General features: G+C 36.5%; 1 long non-coding RNA gene across 1 annotated transcript in view; it reads left to right on the top strand.

Moving 5' to 3' along the window:
- The window catches only part of LOC144380248 (uncharacterized), an 882,993-nt gene that overhangs the window by 482,667 nt on the left and 378,648 nt on the right, over positions 1-21,678 (top strand). The window contains exon 4 of the long non-coding RNA XR_013444222.1: positions 11,830-11,998. This is a non-coding gene — a long non-coding RNA (uncharacterized LOC144380248). The remainder of the gene's footprint in view (positions 1-11,829; positions 11,999-21,678) is intronic.

Here is a 21,678-nt window from a genome sequence, read left to right as displayed (position 1 = left end):
TAGAGCAGAATTAAATATCTGTTGAATAAACAATAAACCTAAATAGAACAAGAGGAAGGAAACCCAGTCCAGCAATTATTTTTGATTTCTCAAGGCACAGGAAATAAACCGTGCAAGGTATGGTACATAAAGTGTTGAAAGCTTTGCACTGGAGCTCTGATCCCAGTCTCTCCTCTTGAAATATTTCCTCAACTCAAGTTTTTAGAACTCCTTAAGGCTTGGGGGCTGTGAAAAGGCACACAGGTCAGGTGATTCTACCTGAAGGAATCAGCTTACTATCTGTCAAACAGTATTTAATTATTTGATTAATAATAAACTTATGTTTTTTTTTAAAAAAGCAAAATTTTATTGTGAGAATAAAAGAAACAACAAGAAAAGCTTGTCTATTTTTGTTTTATTTAAACTGGCAGTTTTCAAACTGAAATTTTTAAGGTACGAGTGTTGTCATATTTTCAATAGTGTTTATAGGTGTTCAAGAAATCAAAAGGTTGCAAATCCTATTTTTCTTATTAATGTAATGTTTAGAATTATTTATAACCGAGATTTGAAACACTCACATGTAAGTGTATGTGTGAGTATGTATATGGGGTGTGTCTTTCCTAGGATAAAAAATATGACACATTGGAGGTTCTCAAGCATAGGGTCAGTAAGCTATGCCTGTGGGTCAGATCCGCTCACCGCCAGTTTTTGTGTCCCTACAAGTTGAGACTGGTGTTTACATTATTAAATGTGAAATGCAAAAGAGACTGTTAGTCTTTCAGCAAGAACAATTGCTCAAAAAGTTGGGGACACTGTCTCTTGACCTTTACTCTGTGGCCTTTTATAGCAGAAATTTGCTCACCTCTAATCTAACACATGAACTTGTAGCACAGTGATCCTGTTGGAAGTTCTGTTGGGAACCATAATAGGAATAGTCTATTATTGTGAAGTGTTCTTGACTGTGCAATTTGGAGAAATAGTAATGTATCCTCTTCTATTTGCTAAGGTCTCTGAAATCTGCCTTTAATTCTCTGACTGCCAAGCAGTGATAATAATAATAACAATAACAATAAAAATAGAAATAATATTTATTGGGTACTTATTATGTTCTAGGCACTACTCTGTGAGCTTTTAAAACATCCACTGTTTCATAGATGTTTTCTTGAGTGACTGTTTTAAAAAGTGAATGGCACTATTGAGGCTACCTAAATCACTCCCTTGATCAATTTGTGAGGTAGAGCTGTGCCTGATACAAGTATTCCTAATTTGCTGAATGATCTTCAGAGAAGATAAGGAGACAGTCCCAAAGATCCAAATTCCAGGAGTCAGAAAGCAGCAAGAGAAACATGTACGTGGAAGGACATACCTATGCCACCTCTCATCTTGCTCACTTAGTTTCTTTATCAAAGTCTCTAAAAGCAAGTGCTCTAAGAATTTGCTCCCCAGCCCCCTCTTCAAGTGTAAGCCCATGTGAAATATATATTTTTAATACCCAAACTGGATCTATTTGCTACTGAGAAGGCGGTGAAGACTTGCCTTGCTTTGGTATGTCCTATAGTGCTCAGATCATGTGCTGAGAATGTTCACTCTGTGATCACATTTAATGTTGGGTGCTATAGCATCTCCTTCAGCTGGTCCTTGTGGGTCCCAAGGATATCTAGGTAGTAGTTGTAGTTGCTTCATGAAAATCAACAAACTAGCACAAATGCTGTGTGTATTTAGTACGTAGTCCTCAAAGTTCTGAGTGGAACACATAGCAGGTGTTTTTGTAAACCCACATACATGAAATCAGAATAGACTCCTATTAATAAGCTCAGTAAATCTTTTGAGTAAATCTTTTGAGCTTTCTATAATAATATTTTGAGATTGTTTTTCTCCATCCTGTTAGTCATCTATCAAGATAAATGGGAATGAACTACTTTTTTATAATTGAGGACAGAGGTGGTACAAGCTATTCTTTTTATTAACATATTACCTTAAGGAGTGAGGAATCAAGCATTGGAATAGTAATTGAACTTGAATCTTCTTGATCAATTTTCTGCTTTGTCCTGAAGAGCTTCACAAAACTGGAAACATTTATTATCACCAATGTTCATCATAGAATTTGAAAAGAAATCTTTTAACCTCTATCATGTTTGATAACATCTCCATATTAAAATTATAGAATGATTTTCCACAACCTAAATTATATTTCACTGTTGTTCATGTGCTGGTCAACACATAATGTGAAGAAGAAATAATGCTTTAGAGATGAGCTAACAAAGGGTATGGAGATGAACTGGATGAGGGCTTCTGACAGGCACACCACAGAGGTATGAGGGGGCCCGATACCCTTAACATCACTAGTCTTTGATGCTATTGTGTGGCATTAGGAAGTACATTAATATGAAATAGACTTCATAATTATATATTATATATTCCTGCTCTAATTTTGCTGCATAGAGCAAAATGCATCTATTCTGCATTTACATGTTTCATTTTACTACTTCCAAAAGAGAATAAATAATTTTTTTTGGCTTGCAGGAATTACTTACATTTTAATATTGGGGATGTTTAGTATCCTATGGCAGAGGATTCCTGCACTGCTGCCCACCCTCTCCTTCCTGAGTTCATTGCACCAGTGAGAGGGGAACCTTCCTTTAAAACCCAGACCACCGTTCCCTTGAAGTGTAGCCTGACCTGCAGTTGGTTTTGTCCCTTCCTCTGCATCTTATGGATTTTGATATCTTTCTCGACTACAAGCACAAACACATTGGACAGTGGCTATTTATCTGCATCTCTTGTTCTGTTAATATATTGCGAGCTGAGCCTTCTCCAGTATTATATTTTTAAGGGCCAACTCAGTGCCTGAAAGAGGAGGTACTACATGAATATTTGTTAAATGAATGATGAAAAAAATGAGTAAGTTAAAAAAAATTTCCTTTCTCTATTAATCTCCTGTTACTATCCTATTTATACACACGGGACTCTGCCAGCCCCGACCAAATCATTTCTCAAGCAGGTCAAGCCCTTTCAAACCTTCTTGGTATTCTTCCTACATGACTGAATCTTACTGCCTTGTTTTCCTAGAAGCTTTCTGTTCCATGCACCTTGCTTGCACATCATGACCTTTTTTTGTTAAGACACGATCAACGTCCAAAGACCGAAGCGATCATTCCCTCATGTCCTTTCCCAATGCTTTGTCTCTTTCTCTGTTCTAGCAGGAACTACTTTTAGGGCATTGTTAGCATCTGCCTCTGCCTCCTCATGAGGAAATGGAAACTCTTTGATGGTGGGAGCTCTGCTTGTTTTGGGAATGCAGAATTGGTGTTCAATAGTAGCCTGTTTAATGTAGATTCCAGGAAACACTAGCCTTTCCTGGAACATCAGACCCGAAGATGCATCTTACTGTTTCACATTGCACTTGAAATCTTTCTTTATGGGTCACCATATACTTTCAGGATTTTGGGAACAAAGAGTTAGCAAGAATGATAAGGCTGCAGAATTCTAAGGATCTCACAAATGTCTTCCTTCATCACCTCCTTTTTAGTTAAGCCCTTCCCTAGGAAACACCTAACCTCCTTTACAAAGTGGTTCAAGTGCACAGCTCTCTTGACCTGCTGCTTTAATTTGTATTTAATCATCTGCCTCATTTGGGACAACTGTTTACAATTCATATTCATATCGATTATAACTCACATGATAATATTCTTTATTAGACTCTGATTTCCTGTGAATAAAATGTGCAGTTCACTAAAGAAAGTCTATTTTCTATCAGGTGCAAAAGATTTTAAAGAAGAGGAAGTTATAATTAATTCTTAGGCATGGAGTCAACTTTTATTGTGGTTAATTGCATATAAAATAGAGCATTTCAAAGAAATCAGCAGAAAAAATGAATTTAAAAAAAACTTCCCTAATTCTGTTGTTCTGGAAAGTATCCATCTCCCTTATTTCCATATACTTATTTATTGTGAATGCAAAAATATTAGTAAAATTTTTCTTTTCTAGGAATTCATTTTGAGGAAATATTACAATATGAAATAGGAATTAGGGAGGTGTTTTCAGTGTTATGCTAGATAATTTGAGGAGAAAAAAATTTCAGGGAAGAATCAAGTGCAGGAGAGAGGTAGAAATAACACATAAAAAGCTAGCACTTCCCAGTTTCCTCAAAGTCATTGTGTCCATCAATAAAGCCCCCTTTTAGCCCAAGGAATTTAAATTTTAGCTTGCGTTATTGCAAATGAGAGTCCCAACTGAGAAAAAAAAAATTTCAAAGTCACAGTCTGGCATTTGAAGAAAATGAAGAATCTATATGAATATGTAAGGACGTAATTTGACTGGAACATTATCTCTCTTCATTTCGTTCTGCCTCCTTTCATGTGGCTGTGATAAGGAAGCTGGTCTTATATTTAAATGGAGACTTTGCTCTGGCTAAAAAATATGTTACTTCATTATTTATAGGCAAATAAGTAAGCTCCTACGTATGAGTGCTTCAAGTCCCTGACATCCACCTCCAAGGCTGTACCTTGAAATTAATAAACCTGTAGAATAAGATAGAGCTACGGTGGGCCACCACATGATGGGGAACAATTTTAGGAAGGAGGGATGGAATTGCATTATCAGAATTTGAATATTGATAGTCCGCTGAAGTTACAGTTTTTGTAAGAAAAATGGCACGATAATGGTATATATGTTGCAAGGTATTTTGTTTTATACGTTTCTCTAAAACTCCCCTGAAGTTTTCTGACCCTAACTGGATGCATAGAGTTTCATGTTCTTGCATCTCTCTGCTGTCTCTGATGCATATCATCACCATTGCTACAGGATGAAATATTCTGAGAATACTTGTGTACTGTTGAAGGTAGTTTCCTATTTTGTTAGATTCTCCATTATTTCTGAACTCCTGGTTTTTGGATCATGCACTAATCTATAGAAGCGTTCACTTAGTCATGTTTGCATGATGGAAAGAAGCAATGCTGTTTAGTAATAACATCTAACATTTACTGAGGGACTACTACATTGCAGGTAGTCTTCCAAGTACCACTCGTATATTATTCTATTTAATCCTCACAAATCAGAATGAGGTGGGTACTTCTAACATCACCTGCACTTTACAAATTAGAAAAATGAGGCAAAGTGAGTTAGGCAGTTTGCCTGAGGCCACCTAACTAGTCAGTGTCAATCAGGGTATAAACTATGAGTCTGTATCCAGGACCCTACTCTCTGCACCTCTCATGGTAAAAGGTCTGAGGGTTAGAAGGCCAGAGTCCAAGTCTTGACTCTACTGCTCCATGTTGTGGTACTTCTTAGCCTAGTCTCCTGCCTTATGGGTGCAATAAGAGTTATCTTATTGAGGTGTGAAGATTTAATAGGCAGTATTGCTTAACTAGTGGTCTGAGCAGTGCACAGGAGTTGAACATATAGTTTTATTGGTTCTGACATCTACATTAAAGGTTCTCAACTTGAGGTTGCTGGTAACTAGACCCAAATGTTATATGTGTATACATCTATGCATTTTTTTAAAATTTTATTTTATTATGTTATGTTAGTCACCATTCATTACATCATTAGTTTTTGATGTAGTGTTCCATGATTCATTGTTTGCATATAACACCCAGTGCTCCATGCAATACGTGCCCTCTTTAATACCCATCACCAGGCTAATCCATCCCCCCACCCCCCTTCCCCTCTAAAACCCTCAGTTTGTTTCTCAGAGTCCATAATCTCTCATGGTTCATCTCCCCCTCCGATTCCCCCCCTTCATTTTTCCCTTCCTGCTATCTTCTTTTTTTTTTTTAAACATATAATGTATTATTTGTTTCAGAGGTACAGGTCTGTGATTCATCAGTCTTAGACAATTCACAGCGCTCACCATAGCACATACCCTCCCCAATGTCCATCACCCAGCCACCCCATCCCCCCCACCCCATCTATGCATTTTTTTAGGGATAGATGGTCTAAGTTTGTATAATATCATCTAAGGGATCCACAAAACCAAAAGAGATCTAGACCAGATGAACACTTATCTCCTAAACCAGGACATCTTTGAGAACGAAAAGAGATGCTATTATTAATTAAACTGAGAAACAGGTAATGCATAGTCACACTATAGATAATGGATGAAAATAAGCATATCTGAATTTGAGTTTGTTCTTCTATGCAAATGAAAAGGTTAAATTAAATTATTCCTAAGGGTCTTTCTGTTTCTAGGGTTTTATGACTTTTTTCAACTAAGTTTAAATCCGACTGGCTCAGTATGCCCGTCCCATCACATAAGACTGTCTCTTACTGTCATCTGTCATTTGAGAGAATATACCACATTTACGATTGCATTTAGCTAAAATATGATTAGGATAGCAAATGAGCAGAGACAACAAAGAAAAACCAAAATGCAAAATCCAACTATAAATGAATTTTTGGATATTCTGTTATGTGTCTTTTGGGATGCCACACTCACCCATTTACATGGAGAATTATGGATTGACTATTTTCTTCAAAGGCCTGAATAGCAGAATCCTTAAATAGAGTAGAAATGTTCAGGTGTTCAGTAAGGTTTGGACTGGCAAGGCCTTTCTTTGAACTCTGAACATGGTATGATATGACAATTTTACACCAATGATAAAACAATATCACAATAGCATCAACACAGTGGTGGTCTTCCAGTGGTCAAGTATCCCTAATGACAAAATGGGCCAAGGGTCCCAACTTTTGGGGTGCATTATAAAATCATATCACTCTTCTGTTGGGCTAATGATGAGGTTCTCTTGTTATCCATCTTGACCTGGGACCTGTGTCCTCTCTAACTACACCTTGGGACTTTTCTAGGGCTGTGAGTTTATGATAAGGATGAACATGCAGACCAATGCTTGGAACCAGAAGGTTGTTCATAAAGTATTTGTTAGGCTTAAGTGAGAAAAAGAAATGAAATTCCAAAAGAAAAATAAACAAAGAGGAATAGTGCTAACTGTTCTCTTAAAATATTATAATGTGAAGGGTTGATTCAGTGCATGCCCCCAGGAAGCTATGTTACCATTAAAAAAAAAAAAAATTCCAGTAAAATAAACATGATATAAGATTTACCATTTTAGCCATTTTAAAGTGTACAATTCAGTGGCATTAAGTACATTGACAATGTTGTGCAACTGTTACTACTATCTAGTTGCAGAACTTTTTTATCATCCCAAATGGAAACCCTCTACTCATTAAACAATCACTCTCCATTCTCTCTTCTCTCAACTCTTGGCAATCCCCAATCTACTCTGTCTGTCTGTGATGGATATTTGGATTATTTCTACCTATTGGGTGTTTTAAGTGGTGCTGCTATGAATGTTTGTATACAAGTTTTTTTGAACACCTGTTTTCAAATCTTTCAGGTATAGACTTGGTAGTGAAATTGCTGGGGCATATGGTCATTCTGTTTAACTTGTTGAGAAACTGCCACATTTATTTTTTTAACTAATTAAAATATGAACTATGTGACAGGTATTGCAATTATGCAGCTATGTTTGTGTTCCTTCTCTCATAGTTTGGGTTTGCTGCTGAGAATCAGCTGCCTCCCAGGAATCGTATCTCTCAACACACTGGCATTTAGGCAAGGCCACATGACTAACTCTGGCCAGTAGAATCTGAGCAGAAGTGACATGTGTAGGTTCCAGATGATGAGAAAGTAGGTGTGCCTTCTCCGGTCTCTGTCCCCCTTTTCCAAGACTGATGCAGATGGACACAGCTATCTTGAAAGTCACATGTGGACAATAATGGGGGAGACAGACTGAGGGAGAGGGGTCTTAGTCCCAGAATCATTCTTGGAGGACTCTGTCCTTGATCAAAATTACCATTTTAAGTTTTACATGAATAATAAATAAACTTCTTTTAAAGATTTTATTTATTTATTTGAGAAAGAGAGAGAGTGAGAGAGAGAACATGAAAGGGAGGGAAGGGCAGAGGGAGAGGGCGAAACAGGGAGTCCTACACAGGGCTGGATCCAAGGACTCGGGGATCATGACCTGAGCTGAAGGCAGACACTCAACTGACTGAGCCACCCAGGCGCCCCAGTAATAAATAAACTTTTATCATCTATGAGCCATGGCATATAGTGGAGCTTGTTTAATTCAATAGCCAGCTTTATCTTAAATAACCCAAACTATGTAAGTTGAAGAAGATAAGGAATACAAAGATAAGAATCTTCTACATTTCCTATTCATTCTCAGCTTATTGTTTTTGCCTTCCATTGTTAAAACTTTCTTCTTTTTTTTTTTTTTTTAAGATTTTATTTATTTATTTGACACAGAGAGACAGCGAGAGAGGGAACAAAAGCAGGGGGAGCGGGAGCGGGAGAAGCAGATTCCCCTCTGAGCAGGGAGTCCTACACAGGGCTGGATCCCAGGACTCGGGGATCATGACCTGAGCCGAAGGCAGATGCTTAATGACTGAGCCACCCAGGCGCCCTGTATTGTTAAAGCTTTCTTGAGAAACTAGGAGAAGAGGATTAGGAAACACATCTAAATGGGGTCTTAAGAGGTGCTTAGACTGTTGTCAGGTACAGCTTGTGGGGACATGATTTCCAAGTATGTTATCACAGCATGTGCATCCATATGAAATCTCGTGATCTTTTGTTCTGACGCTGACAGTAGTAGAATATTGCTGAAGCTTGGACGGACACTGATATAGTGTGGGAGGACTGGGCTGGGAGGCAAAGGGGAGAGGCAGAGGACGCCAGAGAGTGCACAGGGGTCAGAATATGGAGGGTTCTAGATACCAGAATGCAAAGTTGATACTTTTCCCCATAAGTGAAGGGGAGACTGAGTACTCTAACTTGATCCAGTTTATAGTTTTGATTAAATTTCAGAAGCATTAACCATGTTGGTGGCCAAGAAGGATCTTTCCTGTGACAATAGCACTTTTGCAGGTCAGTCCTAAAGTATCATAAAGCAAAGCAGAGGCAGCAGGTTAGTAGAACTGTACAGTCTCTTCTTTGATACACGACAATGGCCTGGTCCAAGAGCAATTTTGCTAGAGAGGCTTTCACAAAGGCTGCGTGGACACGGCTTCTATGCGTGGGCAGTTCTCCAGTAATGACTGAAGTCATATACGGGACAACACGGAGAGCACATTTTCTGGGAAGACTAGAGAAACTAATCTGGAGCCTTTCTTTTACCTTGGGACGTTTGTTCCTATTAAAGTGTTGGACTGGGGCGCCTGGGTGGCTCCGTCGTTAAGCATCTGCCTTCGGCTCAGGTCATGATCCCAGGGTCCTGGGATCAAGCCCCGCATCAGGTTCCCTGCTCAACAGGAAGCCTGCTTCTCCCTCTCCCACTCCCCCTGCTTGTGTTCCCTCTCTCGCGTTCTCTCTCTGTTAAATAAATAAAATAAAATCTTAAAAAAAAATAAAGTGTTGGACTGGGGAGATTTTAGATACCCTATTGCATGTACCCCAAATGGGCCTGGGTAAGACTTTAAGGCACAACACGCTAAATTATCAAACATCAGAAATTACCTGCTTGTGTCCCCGACTCTATGCCAACACGTCTCTAGTCCTGAACTAGGTTAGTTTAACTTGGCAAACAAAAGATGCCAGTGTGAAGCTTCTTGTTCATCCAAAGCTCCCCTATATTAAATGTCATCTGTTAGAGAAGGATTCAGGTGTGCCTCAGATCTTGATCCCCTTCATCATCGATAGCAGGCCTTAATATTGTTCATATATTCACATATATTTGACAAAAATATTTTAGGGTGATAAATATACATACTGTGTTCCTAATTGACTTAGGGTCGGTGTATGATATTCTTTCTTTAATAAATCTATTAAACTTTCTCCCATCAGTAACATTTATCCACTCTTATCACAATGACTCAACTTCTCAATTTTTAAACTTCCAATTGGACTTTATTAAGCATTACTTACTCTTTTTAATGAGACAACATGCAGTTTCCTCCCCCCCCCACTTGTATGCATCCTCAAAAACACTTTATTTTGCCATAGAAACCGTTTGTCTTTTATTTTTTCCAACAGAAATATTTGGGGTTTAATTAAAACCATCGAAGATGCTGTTAAAAAATCATTAGTAAAACCACCTGCTGCCATTATTACAGAACACTATTTTCCCTAGAGCCCAAAGGAAGTTTCGGTTTGTGGAAATGTGTGTATTATGTGCTTTATGGAATTGTGGTGCTGGATTTTTGCCAAGGTTTGAATATGTTCATCCAGGAGTCTCAGAAACTCCTATTGTGGACAGTCTGAGAAGTGCCACACCCAAGCGAACCAAGTACCCTTACAATTTTTGAGTAAACCTGAAATCTAGACTCAGGCTCCAATAGAATTTCACCTTCAATTTTAAATCAGGAGCAAGAGGAACTGGGTAAAGCACAAGGATACTCTTTCCTCACCATTGTGCTTCTGCTACATCAAAAAGATCCCAGATCTCTGCTGTCTGCAGCACATTTGTGATTTACCACTGGAAGGAGCTAGAGTAAAGATATTGAAAGAACACACCGCAACTGGGTTATCACAGTGGTTAAAAAATGACATAGAAGAAAGTGATGTGGGGAAAAAAAGAAAAAAGAAAGATTGGTCTTACCTTCTGAAAGGCAGAGACTCAAGGCTTGAAATTCCATGGCACTGGGATACGTAAGATCATTTAAAAAATTTGAAATGCGGGACTTGTGTGAGTCATTAAGACAATAGCTTAAAAGCCTGTCATTTCCTTTGATTTTGCTTGTATCAAAGATTCGACAGGGAAAGAGTGAAGGAGATAGGGAAGGAATCAGAGACCATTACTCTATCTCAGAGAACCCTTACTATCTTTACAAAAAAAAGATCTATAAATGCTTAACTCTTTATTGGCCAAACTTTACCATCCTCTTATCCTGAATGGAGATGAAATTTATTTGGCTTAACTGCAAAACTTTTTCTGAGTCAAGACATTTGAGATCACTAATAATTCAGTAAGTATGAGAATACAGGCAGAAGTTAAAACTGGAGTCAGACTGGTCCTAAAAATATTATCATCCACTCTTATTTTTTTCCTGAAAAAGAAGCAAAAAAAGAGATACTCAGTAAACACATTGATAATAAATCCTAGAGTCTACCTCTGTAGCCAGAAATTTCTTCCCAGTTTCTAGGTTAATTATTTCGATCTGTCCTCATTGGTAAGAGGTAAATTAATTAAAGTACAGAAGAATTACTCATGATAGCCCACGCTTATTATCTCTGGACAAAGGTTTCACTCATAAACATTGACAGTTAAAAAAATGGTAATTTTTTAGTGAGTTTGACAAGGTATATAGCTCAAATCACCAGTGATATCTGAAACATTCAGATAAGAATCCTTTGTTTCTGGTTACTAGAATGGCAGTAAAATTACCAGGAAAATTGTATAGACCCCTCGATACTGCTCTGAGACCCAAGGGTGTCTCCATGATGAAGTTGACAGAAAGAATAGTGGTCAAGGATGTTCTGTCTTTTGGACACCATTCTATCTAGGCACATCATTAATTTCAATAATAATTTAAATAATCCAGTTATTTCTTGTATATCCAAATCATGTAGCCATTATCTTCTGGGAAATTGTTGAGTTTTTGGTGGAAACAGCATTTCCAAAAATTAATCTTTATCTTCAAGTGTGATGATTAATTTTATGTATCAACATGACTGGGCTAAGGGATGCCAGATAACTGGTAAAACATTATTTCTGGGTGTGTCTGTGAGGATGTTTCTAGAAGAGATTAGCATTGGAATTGATGAATTGAGTAACGTTTTGATGCGGGTGGGCACCATTCAATCTGTTGAGGGTCCGAGTAGAACAAAAAGGCAGACGAAGGACAAGTTTGCTCTTTTTTTGCTTGAGCTGAGACATCCATCTTCTCCTGCCCTAGGACTTCTGAGTTTCCAGTTATTGGGCTTTTGGACTCATATCTGGACTTACACCATCAGCCTCCGATTCTCAGATCTTTGGACTTGGATTGAATTACATCACCAGCTTTCCTGGTTCTCTCTCTTGAGTTTGCCAGTGGTGATCATGGACTTCTTGGCATCCGCAATCAGGTAAGCCAGTTCCTGTAATAAATCTCTGTATCCTATTCTGTTTCTTTGGAGAACTCTGACTAAAGCAACAAGGGAAGGAAGGAGAGATGGAAAGGGAAAGATTGGTTTAGTCTGAGGGAATTGATGCAGATTATCTTTCCCTTTGAGAGTCATGATTTTTCTTTAATATATGAACAGTCCTAGAATTGCTGTAGTGAATTTTGTTTATTAACTCATCCATTTCCAAAATTATTTGCTCTCAGAAACATTTTAGAAAAATTTTCCATATAGCATACTTTGAGAAATGTTTTATTACACCAAATTACTCCTAGGACCTTCTTTGGGATAATGAAGGATGGCCATTACAAAAATACATATGTGTGTGTGTGTGTGTATACACACTCACATATACATACAGTGGTTGTGTTATATAATTTGGCTGATGGTTGTATGCTCTATTGTTGCTTGAAAATAACATCTTTTTTGAGGGGGAAAGGGTTGTTCATTTTGTTTTTCAGTGCTTGTTCTTTGATGTAAATTCCACAATTTCTACACAATACTATTTTGAATAGAAGGAATGATATAAATAAAAAATAAATTATTATTATATTGCCTCATTTCTGAAAGAGTTGAGAAAGATAATGACAGTGGAGTGGTAAAGCAGAGGGAGGGATCTTCAGTTTCTGTGTCTTCTTACATAATTATTTTGAACGTAGTTATCTTTGAAGCCACACCATTATAGCTTTCTAATCTCTCCGTTTGAATAGAGCCCCTTCTCCCTCCTTTTCACTATCACTTTTGGAACTTTTTAGTCCTGACTTTATGATCAAAAGAGATAAAAGTCACAGAAAGCAAAAACTTATTCTTAGTTTAATTATTAGTATTGTTAGTCTAAGGATTATTTTAGTATTAGTCCTTAATTTCATCTTTATTAAAGCTAACACAACTAATTTATCACCTTACAAAAGCCAAAATTCTGATATCCCGTTTGAATTTAACAATCTATTGATAGACTCTTTGTACAAAATACTGACCATCTTGTGTCTGTCATCACATTGATCTTTAGGATTTATTTACTTAAACTTCTGGCTTGTTGAGTGAACATTCCCTATCAAAATCCTTCTTCCCACCAAACACCAAACTACAAAGAGCATCAGAGATAAAGACTTTCCCAGAGAAAGGGTAACTATTCCTCAGTGGAGAGTTTGTGGGCAGTGTTACTCCTCTACTGGAACCCTAAAATATAACTGGATAGGTGAGGGGAATATGAAAATGTCTATCTTAAAAACTAAAGTGAATTGTGAAAAGAGGGAAAAATCCTATTTGTTATGTGCCAGTGATCTAAAAGAACAGCTATAAGGTCATGTATCAAAATTGAGTTTTGACTTTTGCTTCAGGAGAAATATCTTTTTGAGCATTACTTTTTCATCATGGTCTTTTTATTGGTACTGGTTTCCTTGCTATGTTTCTGGTCATGAAAACTTTTCCTGTTTCAAAGCACTTGGAAATGATTTCTAGGGTTGCTTTTCCAAAAGAATAACCCCTTTTGTGTGTGCTTAAGTGCTTGCATTGTTTTCTCATTTAGCTCAAAAATGAATGCAGTATGATTTGCCAATCCAAATATTAATAGGGTCTTGTGGAAGTGGCAAATTGTAACAAAACTTTAAAGCACTAATTCAGAGGAAAGAATGTTTCCATGTATTGAGATCTGGTGTCATCAGATTCAGCCCAGTGGAAACACATCTTCTAAGGGAGTCATCATTCCAATGAGTATATTATTTTTTGAGCAGATGTGAATTTCTGTATTTTGGAAGTCAGATTCCAGGGTTTACCAAAGACAGAAAGATATGAATAAACCTATATATTGACAGAAAGAGTCCCTGGAAATGTAAATGTCTATTTGTTCTATGGAAATAATTCCGGAATGAAATCAAGAGCACTGGATTCTGCTCTCAGCTCTTTCACTAAGAAGCTGTGGGAACTTTCTGTGTTTCTGGGTTCAAAGAAGGGGTCAGATGGTCCATAAGTAGAAAGTTTCCTTATAGATCGGCCATAATATATATCACTAGTGGGCCCTTATTTGTGGCCATAGTGGTGGGGCATAGTAGCAGAATGGCATTTTCTGTGACATATAATCAAGCCCCAAATCTCTTGGAATTCCTTATTCATGCTAATGTAGTCTGGGAGCCCTAGAAGACCACCGTTTATTTAGAAGATAACCTAAAATTAACCTCTCTAGATTCTGAATCATTTCCAGTGTGTTGATACACGTACATTTGTCAATGTATCTCCCCAAATGTCCTCAGTTCTTTCTTATGCACTGGCCTTAGAACCAGGGCCTTCACATAAAGTGCCTCCACAGGAGTCTGTGAATAGGCGGCTTGCAAGTCACATATGTTGAAACTTCTCCAGGAGTAGCCTATTTGCCACATACTGGAAAGTGACACTAAAGAGAAAAAACGATTTTTTAAATTTATTTATTTATTTATTTATTTATTTATTTATTTAAGATTTTATTTATTTGACAGAGCACAAGCAGAGGGAGAGAGAGGGAGAAGCAGGCTCCCTGCTGAGCAGGGAGCCCGACGCGGGGCTCCATCCCAGGACCCTGGGATCATGACCTGAGCCGAAGGCAGACGCTTAACGATTGAGCCACCCAGGCACCCCTAAGTGACCGATTCTTGATCTCAGCTCAGGTCTTGATCTCAGGGTCATAAGTCCAAGCCCCACGTTGGGCTCCACGCTGGGCTGTGCGCCTGGTGTGGAGCCTACTTAAAAAAAAAAAAAAGCAGCAGCTAAGGTGCTGTTAGTCCACTATTCTGTATTGATGGGTAATTTTTTTTAAAGATTTTATTTATTTATTTGACAGCGGAGAGCACAAGGAGGGGGAGCAGCAGAGGGAGAGGGAGAAGCAGGCTCCCCGCTGATCAGGGAGCGCAATGCGGGACTCGATCCCAGGACCCTGGGATCATGACCTGAGCCGAAGGCAGACGCTTAATGACTGAGCCACCCAGGCGCCCCTAAACTAATTTTTATAGCACTATGAGGCATAAATACAATAAACTGCACATATATAAAAGTAAAGTAAAGAAAAGTAAAACAATTCAAGTCAAAGCATCAAATTGAAGTTTTGGCATTGCTCACATTATTTCATATTATTATTATTATTATAGAAATTTCAAAAATACTAAAAGCTAGTTTTTCCTGTTAAATATAGCATATCATTTATTTGTTTTTAAACAATTCTTGCCTGAGTAATCTAGTTGCACAATTAGATCTTATACCCTATGTTTAACATAAGAGAAGCAATCGATAAGTGGAAGGATGTGTATGAAGGCAAGAAAGAGAGCTGAAGGCAGTGAGTATTGAAATGGGGAAGAAAAATGGTTAAAGGGAGCATGTCATCTGCCAAGTAGGAAGAAGATAATGTATAAATGACTGACAATCCAATTAGAGAATTCTTTTTAGGCAAAAAATTGTGGCAGAGTAGAAAGTTATGAACTATATAACACACCATGACACAAATTTCCAGGGCAACCAGTACCATTCCATTTTCAAATATATGTATGAGAAAAGCCATGAATAATGGATTTCATATAACATCTTTGCTATGCATTATTTAAAATATTTGTGCTGACTGTAAGTGATCATATGTATATATTTTCATTACAGTTTGTGTTGTAGTTAATATTGTCTGCTTGTAATATTAGTGTAGGGATATGATACTGGACATGTTGTTTTAAAGCCTACAACAGATTATCAGAATTTAGACAGTATTGTAAGCATTTGGAAAAATCCATTGCAACACAGTTATTTCAAAACTATTCAGTATTTATATGTGTTTTCCCCCAGAAAGAATGATGTAAAAATAAAAGGGACAGGTGCCTGCTAAATTGTGATTTGGTTAATTTTATGATTTAGTGTCACGGATTATTCCACATTTCATATCTCAGCAAGATCTTAATAAAAGGCTCTTTTTTTCTCCTTCACCAATCTCCAATGTGGTGGAGGCTATCCAGGCAAAATAGGGTTAGAATGCAAATGATTTAGTTATCAGGCTCTCCAGCCAAAACTGATATTTAAGCCTACATCTCAGTAGGGTAACATCTTAAGGCCGGAATGTCAATTTTGGAAGCTATCTCAGAAGGTATCAAGACCAAATTTATTGTCTTTACAAAGGAGGATGCTGGTGCAATTGGAAATTAAGCCGAGGTACCATCATGTTGTTGTTTTTTCCAGCATAAATGTGTTACATTTGCTTAACAGTATTACCAAATACCCATCATGTTCTGTGTGTTGTGCTATGATGTGTATATGGTAATAATATGAGACACAAGTTATCACTGTAGTAGATCACTGTCTAGACTCTTTTGGGAGGCTTACTGGAACTAAATTTACTAACAACCAAATTTATATATATATATTTATATATAAGTTAATATATATATAATATATATAACATATTACGTGTAATGTAATATATATGTTACATATGTTATGTGTTATATAACACATGTTATTTATGTTATATATTTATATATAATATATATTATGTAACATATTATAATGCATAATATGTTATATTTAACTCTGGATTAATATTAGTCTTACTGTTACATAAGTAACAGTCTTAATCTTAGTGTTACATATAACATATATATCTTATTGTTACATACAACATATATCTATATCAGAACATGTATGTTATATATAACAGTAAGATTAGTGTTCAGTCCTTATGTATAAATACTGTTTTACTGTTAGACTGAAACTGTAGGTCTATAGAGATGTGTGGGTGCCTATGATTGTAGTTCTGACTCTTGAAATGGGCTGATGATACAGTCTAATACTTCCTCAGTGTTTGCTTTTATTGCATGAAGCATACTTACATTACACAAATCACAATGTTCTTCATATATAACCAGATTTAAAACTGCTGCATGTGAAAGGACTATGTTTGATTCATAGTTGCATCTACAGCATCCAGAACAATGCTCATAGTAGATGCTCAATAAAATTTGTGAAATAAATAAATAAATAAATATTTCGTGTGTGTGTGCGTGCACATGTGCGTGTATGTGTGTGTGTCTGTGATTACTATTTTCTCTATTTTAAAACATGGTTGGAACTCAGGTTCAAGAAGGATTAGAATAATACATAATAATTTTAATGGAATACACATAATGTATACATAATAATTATAATGGTGAAATTATCCACCATTTTTGAGCTCTTAAGTAAAAGCCAGGTCCTGAGCTAAGTCTTTTTCATAATTTATCTCATTTAATTCTTGCATACCATGTAGACAGATAATTATTCTCATTTTAGAGTTGGGGATACTGAAGCTCAAAGAGGTTGAGTTATTTTGCACAACCCCCTAATGTGAGCCAACAGCAGAGCTGAAATTCAAAATGAGTTTTCTCTGATGCCAGAAGTCCTACTTTTTAATGTTGGTAACATTTCTAGTAGTTCAGTTGCCAGCATGCTGTGCCCAGTGGACCTCATTGAGTGTAATAAAAAAAAAACACATAATGCAAATTTTGTTAGAAACTAAATTATTATTAATATTAGCATTAGTAGAACCCTGAAAGCCTGCCTAAAATTATTCAAAATGATAGAGTGAATGTTTGGCTAAACTTCCTCCCTTGGTTGCACAATTCTTTGGTGTAAGGGCTTTGGCTTTGCCTTCATGAAGTAGAGCTATATATCTAGCTAGTATTTGGATGCTTTATGTAAACTAAGTCAAGAGAGACTAATTATTTTTTGACTTTAAAAATTCATTTAGGTATAATATACATATAAAAATGCACATATTATAAATATACAGCTCACTGAAGTTGCACAGGCTGAACACACCTATGTATTTAGCACCAAGATAAAAAACCAATATTATCAGCACCCCATGAGCACTCTCCCTGCATTCATGGTCTCTTACAGACACTGATCCTCTTCCCTCCCCAAGCATACCCACTAACTTGACTATCCAACTTCTACCAGCATAGCTTAGATTTGCCTATTCTTATACTTTATATAAATGATATCATCATTTAAAATTTTTTTTGCCCATAGTTGTTGATGTTTCCTTTTCATTGCTGTATATTATTTCAGTGTGCAAATACACTGTAATTTATTTTTTTAGTCCTTCTGTTAATGAACATTTGAGTTTTTCCAGTTTTTGCATGGCATTCCTATGAGCATATACTAGAGTATTTTGGTGAGCATATTTGCACATTTTTTTTTTTGAGTTTTTACTTAGGAGTGGATTTCCTGGACCATAAATTATGTATATGTTCAACATGGTAGTTACTGCTAATATTTTTGCAAATTTATGTTGCCAGTAGCAGTATTTGAAAGTTCTGAATGCTCTACAACCTTGCCAGTACTTACATTTTCACCTTTAAAAAATTTTTCAATTTAGCCATCATGGTAAATATTTCATTATGATTTTAGTTTGCATTTCCTTATGACAAAATGATGCTGAATACCTTTTCATATGCTTATCAGCATATCTTTTATGAAGTATATATTCAAGTTTTTCCTTCTGGATTGTCTGTCTTTCTGACATTGATTAATAAAGGTTTTATTATATTTTGGTTGTAAGTCCTTGGTTGAATATATGTTACAAAGAACTTCTAGCTTTGTGGAATGAGAGAAAGATTTTATATAAATAGAGATAACCTAAACTTATATATTCTCACTGAATTTTCCAACATCACATAACAAATGCTTGAGTCCTTCTATTACTCCTGTTTACTCCTCCTCACTATGTAGGTCCCCAACACAGTGCTCTCCAAGAGATATAGGGAGAAAGTTTACTGACTTCCTGGTGATTTGCAAAATAAAATAGGGTTCTTTGCAATTAAGAAACTCACATTTTTTTTCTAGACCAATAATGAAAATAGGCCACCTGGAAATTATTTTCCAGAAAACCCTAAGCAATCTAGTTGGAAAATTTAGATAGTAATACAATTTTGGACTTAAACAGGGATTGGTTAAAATTCATTCCAAACACTTTCTACTCTTAAGCAAAACCAAGAATTAAATGAGAGCAGATTTAACAAGTCAGGGTTGAGTTTCGATGCTTGAACATCAAACAGTATTAAATCTCAATTTCTGAGGGTTAGAAACAGCAGGATGCCCCTTGCTCTTTTCATGGCAGGACTCTCCACATTCTTTATAGAGCTTGTCATGGTGTGTGTCCCAACTGCTGTCAAACAGGCTGCTATATATCTTGCTAAATGTAGGCCTGAATTAAAAATCTTCAGGCGTTTATAAGAAAGTCATTTAGGTATAGCTGAGGGGACCCTGGGAAAGATAAATGACTTCACATTCTTCTTATTAAGCACTGACCGGAAACAAGCACAGAGACCGTGTTCTGTTTGGAGTAACAAAAGGAGGCTGATAGTTTAATTAGTTTAAGACAAGTTTATAAGTGACAGGTACTATGCTCCAGCTAGCTAGTAAGATGTCATTGTATATTTTTAAAACAAATAAACCCCCCCCCCACCTCCAAGGAAGGAAAGTATTTTTATTCACAGGTATAAAAGTCCTTTTAGAACCTGTTTGACAGAGATTCTTTTAATCATGTCATAGACATTCCATTTCTTAAGTAAGCTTGCTGATTTCATGAATTGTGCTAGGAAGCAGGAAAGTTAGATTTTCCATTTTCATTAACTGACTTATTTATGTATCCCTGGCAAAAGTGGCGGGAGCGATATTTGCAAAAAAGATTGAGTGGAAATATATTATTTTTTCTTCTCAGTGAGATGGGGAACATGAGGTTTGGGAGTCTCATAGGATAGTACAGGCTGCTAAGTCTGAAAGCTAGTCCTTCTCCCTCTAGACCATGTTGTCTTTATTTGGATAGTCTTACTCCTTTTTCATCTTTGTGAAAAAAAAAATCAGATCCATTCTATGTTCATGTTGGACAATATTCAGAATCTTGTCTAAATTCCCCAGTTGTGTAAATGGTTTTCATGGTTCATGTTCATTTGAAAGAGTAGTTCTCAAGTGCTCAAAAAAACATATTTACAAGACACACCACGGAATTTTCAGTTTCAAGAGGTTCATAGATGTTTTGAACCTGACGCATATATCCCCAAATAAGAAACTTTGAAATAAAGGCAGATCTCTTAACCTTTAGAACTTATTTCAAAACCAATTGCAAACACATGTATTAAACCCATGATTTTCCATATAATATATTTGCCAAGCCCATTCTAATACATCAGATATTGGAAGTTAATCGATCAATGTCAGTAGCTCTTCTGCACATCAAAGATTTTAATATAAATTGCTTTGGGGCAGGAACTAGAGAGTTTGAATTTATGAGGACAAGCCAGGGGAAAGAATAGAAAAATGCAGAATGTAGTCTAGGAAGCAAAGTGCACAGAGCCCAAATGAGTAACTGAGATTCAGAGAATAATAAGCTTGTTTGAAATTACATAGTTTGAGAAAGTGTATGAAGATTGTAAAAGTAGCTCTATATGATTCCTAGTTTTTCTTCTGAGTCTGTTTCCACTGCTCCCTGATTATACCACCAAGATGTTTAGCTCCAATTGGTTTATCTCTTCTGGAAAGCAATAGACATTAAATTAAAAGGGAATAGAATTGACAGTTTCAAGCACTCAGTGACACTTTTTTATTAAGTTTTTAAATTTTTAATTCCAGTATAGTTAACATACAGTGTTATATTAGTTTCAGGTATACAATATAGTGATTCAACTCTTCTATACATTAATCAGGGCTCATCATGGTAAGTGTACTCTTTAGACCTGATGACCTATTTCACCTACCTACTTCCCCTCTGGGAATCATCAGTTTGTTCTCTATATTTAAGAGTCTATTTCTTGGTTTGTCTCTCTCTCCCTTTTTTTCCTTTGCTCGTTTGTTTCTTAAATTCCACATATGAGTGAAATCATATGGTATTTGTCTTTCTCTGACTGACTTATTTTGCTTAACATTATACCCTCTAGTTCCATCCATGTTGCTGCAAATAGCAAGATTTCATTCTTTTTTTGATATCCTATTGCATATATATACCATATCTTCTTTATCCATTCACCTATCTGTGGACACTTGGGTTGCTTCCATAATTTGGCTATTGTAAGAAATGTTGCAGTAAATATAGGAGTGCATGTATCTCTTTGAATTTGTGTTTTTGTATTTTTTGGGGTAATATCCAGTAGTGAGATTACTAGATTGTAGGATAGTTCCTTTTTAACTTTCTAAGGAACCTCCATACTGTTTTTCACAGTGGCTGCACCAGTTTGCATTCGCACCAACAGTGCACGAGGGTTCCTATTTTTCTACATCCTCTCCAACACTTGTTTTTTGTGTTGTTGATTTTAACCCTTCTGACAGGTATGAGGTGATACCTCATTGTAGTTTTGATTTGCATTTCCCTGATGATGAGTGATGTTGAGCATCTTTTCATGTGTCTGCTGGCCATCTGTATTTCTTCTTTGGAGAAATATCTGTTCATGTCTTCTGCCCATTTTTAAATTGGATTATTTGTTTCTTGGGTGTTGAATTGTGTCAGTTCTTTATAGATTTTGGATACTAATCCTTTATCAGAGATGTCATTTGTAAAAATCTTCTCCCATTCAGTAGGTTGTTTTTTAGTTTTGTTGATTATTTCCTTCACTGTGCAGAAGTTCTTTATTTTAATGTAGTTCTAATAGTTTATTTTTGCTTTTGTT

The sequence above is a fragment of the Halichoerus grypus genome, chromosome 15 (assembly GCF_964656455.1).
Source record: "Halichoerus grypus chromosome 15, mHalGry1.hap1.1, whole genome shotgun sequence".
Lineage (NCBI taxonomy): Eukaryota > Metazoa > Chordata > Mammalia > Carnivora > Phocidae > Halichoerus > Halichoerus grypus.
Note: the sequence above shows the minus strand (reverse complement) of the source record. Positions and strands in the feature narration are given on the sequence as shown.